Source organism: Schistocerca gregaria, unplaced genomic scaffold (genome assembly GCF_023897955.1).
Source record: "Schistocerca gregaria isolate iqSchGreg1 unplaced genomic scaffold, iqSchGreg1.2 ptg000674l, whole genome shotgun sequence".
NCBI classification, from domain to species: Eukaryota; Metazoa; Arthropoda; class Insecta; order Orthoptera; family Acrididae; genus Schistocerca; species Schistocerca gregaria.
This window is the reverse complement of record NW_026062057.1, coordinates 12,501-17,500: the sequence shown is the minus strand read 5'-3', so window position 1 is coordinate 17,500 and position 5,000 is coordinate 12,501. Positions and strand designations below refer to the sequence as shown.

Below are 5,000 nucleotides of genomic sequence, written 5' to 3'. Positions count from 1 at the left end.
GGCGTCGGGGTAGCGGACCCTCCCGAACACCACATGCCACGACAGGCGGCAGCCTGCGGGGTTCGGTGCTGGACTCTTCCCTGTTCGCTCGCCGCTACTGGGGGAATCCTTGTTAGTTTCTTTTCCTCCGCTTAGTAATATGCTTAAATTCAGCGGGTAGTCTCGCCTGCTCTGAGGTCGTTGTACGAGGTGTCGCACGCCACACCGCCAGCCGGCTGTGCACGCTACCGAGAAAGCACCGGTATGCGAACCGCCAGGCGACGGGCGCGCATCGCACGTTTAAGGAGACGCGGCCGGCCACACAGGCGACCACGACACTCCCAGGCGCCCGAAGCGGGACAAACGCCGCGCGCTTCAGTATACGTAGCCGACCCTCAGCCAGACGTGGCCCGGGAACGGAATCCATGGACCGCAATGTGCGTTCGAAACGTCGATGTTCATGTGTCCTGCAGTTCACATGTCGACGCGCAATTTGCTGCGTTCTTCATCGACCCACGAGCCGAGTGATCCACCGTCCTGGGTGATCTTTATCTTTTCAGTTCTCCACCGTCTCTTTCAAGACAGTTGCAGAGGCGGGACTGAGGCGTTTGACGGCCCCTGTTCCATTACTTTGTGTCCAACGGCCCGACGGCCGATGGGCGTCGTACGGCTCCACACCGGAGCGGACAGGCACTCGGGCGAAAGTCATTCAAAACCGGCGCCAGGCGCCAGGTGCCGCAGGCCAGCCGCTCCAGAGCTTCAGCGCTCGTACCACACAACACCACTTGCGCTAGTTTTGAGAGGCACGCGTGGTTCCGCACGCGGCGCACGGCTACTGCCGTACAGGTAGCGTGTTGCGCGACACGACACGCACATCGAAAGACATGCAGTCTAGTCGGTAATGATCCTTCCGCAGGTTCACCTACGGAAACCTTGTTACGACTTTTACTTCCTCTAAATGATCAAGTTTGGTCATCTTTCCGGTAGCATCGGCAACGACAGAGTCGATGCCGCGTACCAGTCCGAAGACCTCACTAAATCATTCAATCGGTAGTAGCGACGGGCGGTGTGTACAAAGGGCAGGGACGTAATCAACGCGAGCTTATGACTCGCGCTTACTGGGAATTCCTCGTTCATGGGGAACAATTGCAAGCCCCAATCCCTAGCACGAAGGAGGTTCAGCGGGTTACCCCGACCTTTCGGCCTAGGAAGACACGCTGATTCCTTCAGTGTAGCGCGCGTGCGGCCCAGAACATCTAAGGGCATCACAGACCTGTTATTGCTCAATCTCGTGCGGCTAGAAGCCGCCTGTCCCTCTAAGAAGAAAAGTAATCGCTGACAGCACGAAGGATGTCACGCGACTAGTTAGCAGGCTAGAGTCTCGTTCGTTATCGGAATTAACCAGACAAATCGCTCCACCAACTAAGAACGGCCATGCACCACCACCCACCGAATCAAGAAAGAGCTATCAATCTGTCAATCCTTCCGGTGTCCGGGCCTGGTGAGGTTTCCCGTGTTGAGTCAAATTAAGCCGCAGGCTCCACTCCTGGTGGTGCCCTTCCGTCAATTCCTTTAAGTTTCAGCTTTGCAACCATACTTCCCCCGGAACCCAAAAGCTTTGGTTTCCCGGAGGCTGCCCGCCGAGTCATCGGAGGAACTGCGGCGGATCGCTGGCTGGCATCGTTTATGGTTAGAACTAGGGCGGTATCTGATCGCCTTCGAACCTCTAACTTTCGTTCTTGATTAATGAAAACATACTTGGCAAATGCTTTCGCTTCTGTTCGTCTTGCGACGATCCAAGAATTTCACCTCTAACGTCGCAATACGAATGCCCCCGCCTGTCCCTATTAATCATTACCTCGGGTTCCGAAAACCAACAAAATAGAACCGAGGTCCTATTCCATTATTCCATGCACACAGTATTCAGGCGGGCTTGCCTGCTTTAAGCACTCTAATTTGTTCAAAGTAAACGTGCCGGCCCACCGAGACACTCAACTAAGAGCACCCTGGTAGGATTTCAACGGGGTCCGCCTCGGGACGCGCAAGCACGCCTTCGGCTCGCCCCACCGGCAGGACGTCCCACGATACATGCCAGTTAAACACCGACGGGCGGTGAACCAACAGCGTGGGACACAAATCCAACTACGAGCTTTTTAACCGCAACAACTTTAATATACGCTATTGGAGCTGGAATTACCGCGGCTGCTGGCACCAGACTTGCCCTCCAATAGATACTCGTTAAAGGATTTAAAGTGTACTCATTCCGATTACGGGGCCTCGGATGAGTCCCGTATCGTTATTTTTCGTCACTACCTCCCCGTGCCGGGAGTGGGTAATTTGCGCGCCTGCTGCCTTCCTTGGATGTGGTAGCCGTTTCTCAGGCTCCCTCTCCGGAATCGAACCCTGATTCCCCGTTACCCGTTACAACCATGGTAGGCGCAGAACCTACCATCGACAGTTGATAAGGCAGACATTTGAAAGATGCGTCGCCGGTACGAGGACCGTGCGATCAGCCCAAAGTTATTCAGAGTCACCAAGGCAAACGGACCAGACGAGCCAATCCGATTGGTTTTGATCTAATAAAAGCGTCCCTTCCATCTCTGGTCGGGACTCTGTTTGCATGTATTAGCTCTAGAATTACCACAGTTATCCAAGTAACGTGGGTACGATCTAAGGAACCATAACTGATTTAATGAGCCATTCGCGGTTTCACCTTAATGCGGCTTGTACTGAGACATGCATGGCTTAATCTTTGAGACAAGCATATGACTACTGGCAGGATCAACCAGGGAGCTGCGTCAACGAGAGCTGAGCAGCCGGCCGCCCGGGAGTGTGTCCCGAGGGCCCGCGCGAACACGCAAGCGTCCGCTCAATTATTCTGCAAACAGGAGGAGGCTGAGCTCCCCTGCACGATACACCTCGAAACCCTCTCAGGTCCCGGCGGCGCGCAGCGCCGTCCTAAGTACTTGGTCGGGTTCGAGAGAGGCGCAATCGCCCGGAGATAGGCGAGTAGACGCTTTCAGTGCGAACACCCGTGCTCCCAACTGAGCTTGCCGCTGCCGACAGAGGCCCGGGAGCGTGCTGTCGTGGCATTGCCGGCGGGAAACAACACGCGCCACCTACGGTGACCGGCAGCTCCAACGCCAGCGCCACAGAAGGGCAAAGCCCCACTTGGGTGCAGAAGCGAACTCTCCCAGCACAGCGCACGCGCCAACACGTCCGCAGAGCTGCGATACAAACCACCTGCGAGAACCGCCGGGGGCGACCGAGCAGCAGACGGCGTCGCGACGCCGAGTGCCGGGCGGCGGCGCATCCTCAACGCACACAGTCCGCAATCGGACCAGCACACTGCAGATGTCCACCGCGCTTCGCACCGGGCTCGGCAGAACCCACTTTGGCCGCCTGGCGCCGCGCGCCGGGTGCGCCGGCGCGTAGCTGGGACGCCAGCCGGGCCCGTCGGCCGGCGCTCCTGCCACTGGGCGCCCCCCACCAGCCGGCTGTAGTGCGTGCGCTCACGCAGCGCGCGGCCAGCACGCCGGGCGGCCCCCCCTCACCGGCCGGGGACTGTCCCACCAAGCCACAGCCTCGTATCGCTTCATACCCACATGGCCAACTCAGGTTCGGGGGCATGGCGGGTACCGCCGAAACAACCGGTTCACAGATGTACCGATCGTCGCTATCACCGATGCACCTGCAGCGCGAACAACCGCTCAACAACTGATTTCCAGTTCATTTGCGGATCTTTGGCAGCAAACGTATACGTCAATCTACATTTGCGAAATCTACGATTCTGGCATGCCTGCATGTTATGTGTCACGACACGCTACATCAGCCCACATACACACTACGGCATGTACACGAGAGAACACGTGGAAGATGGTCCGCGCACGTGTGCAATGTCCCTTGCGCGGTCGACTGTCAACCGGCCTCTGTAGCATGTCGCAGATGTGGAACGCGGTCCACCGTGGTATCATGTTGTGTGGGGCAATACGATTAAATAGGAAAACCCTCGTCGCTACATCAACAGACGGCTCACGCTGATTCCCGGCAGAGGGAGGGGGGCCAACATGCAATACTTTCGTCCGTACCTACCACATGTCTGTACGGCGTAAAACAGTGCAATCTCGCTGTAATGGGGAGACGAGACAAGTAGCATCGTGCACAACATATGGCCCTTATGATTCGCCATTGTAGGGCGCAGCCGGTGTACGGTCAAGCATGTGCCACATTATGTCACTCAGTACGTAACGACGGATGATCAGTGTGGGTTACGCGTACATCAGCGGACAGTCCACACAGGCCGTACCACAACGTACACTGACTGCATCGACAACCGAATGCAACTGAACAGCTGCAAGGCTCATTTCACAAACAAACGCCTGACCGACCAGCTTGGAAGGGCAGGAGGGGAGGGCGATAGTCGTTCTGTAGCGTTACACCCTTCCAGTGGTTAGCGGGACTGTGTAGAAAGTACGCAACACTCGAAAGACATTTACGTGAGGGTACGCACCATGGCATCGAGAAATACACATGACACCAGAGGATCCAAGCAGTGAACTATGTTCAGAGGGTTGCTGTTAGGCAAAGCTACATTCCTGTGACGTTACATGTGACAGTTAAGGTGCAGTGTAAGTTAGGTTAAGGTGCAGTGTAAGTTAGGTTAAGGTGCAGTGTAAGTTAGGTTAAGGTGCAGTGTAAGTTAGGTTAAGGTGCAGTGTAAGTTAGGTTAAGGTGCAGTGTAAGTTAGGTTAAGGTGCAGTGTAAGTTAGGTTAAGGTGCAGTGTAAGTTAGGTTAAGGTGCAGTGTAAGTTAGGTTAAGGTGCAGTGTAAGTTAGGTTAAGGTGCAGTGTAAGTTAGGTTAAGGTGCAGTGTAAGTTAGGTTAAGGCGCAGTGTAACTTAGGTTAAGGTGCAGTGTAAGTTAGGTTAAGGTGCAGTGTAACTTAGGTTAAGGTGCAGTGTAAGTTAGGTTAAGGTGCAGTGTAACTTAGGTTAAGGTGCAGTGTAACTTAGGTTAAGGTGC

At 55.3% G+C, this 5,000-nt stretch overlaps 3 non-coding genes across 3 annotated transcripts in view; all 3 read right to left on the bottom strand.

The window, feature by feature from the left end:
* The window catches only part of LOC126318664 (large subunit ribosomal RNA), a 4,222-nt gene extending 4,042 nt beyond the window's left edge, over positions 1-180 (bottom strand). The window contains exon 1 of the ribosomal RNA XR_007557424.1: positions 1-180. This exon is cut by the window's left edge and continues 4,042 nt beyond it. This is a non-coding gene — a ribosomal RNA (large subunit ribosomal RNA).
* A 188-nt stretch (positions 181-368) lies between these two features.
* LOC126318665 (5.8S ribosomal RNA) lies at positions 369-523 on the bottom strand. The gene has a single exon (XR_007557425.1). It is a non-coding gene; the product is annotated as a 5.8S ribosomal RNA (ribosomal RNA).
* Positions 524-878: 355 nt separating this feature from the next.
* LOC126318668 (small subunit ribosomal RNA) lies at positions 879-2,771 on the bottom strand. Its single transcript, XR_007557427.1, has one exon. It is a non-coding gene; the product is annotated as a small subunit ribosomal RNA (ribosomal RNA).
* Between the last annotated feature and the right edge of the window lie 2,229 nt (positions 2,772-5,000).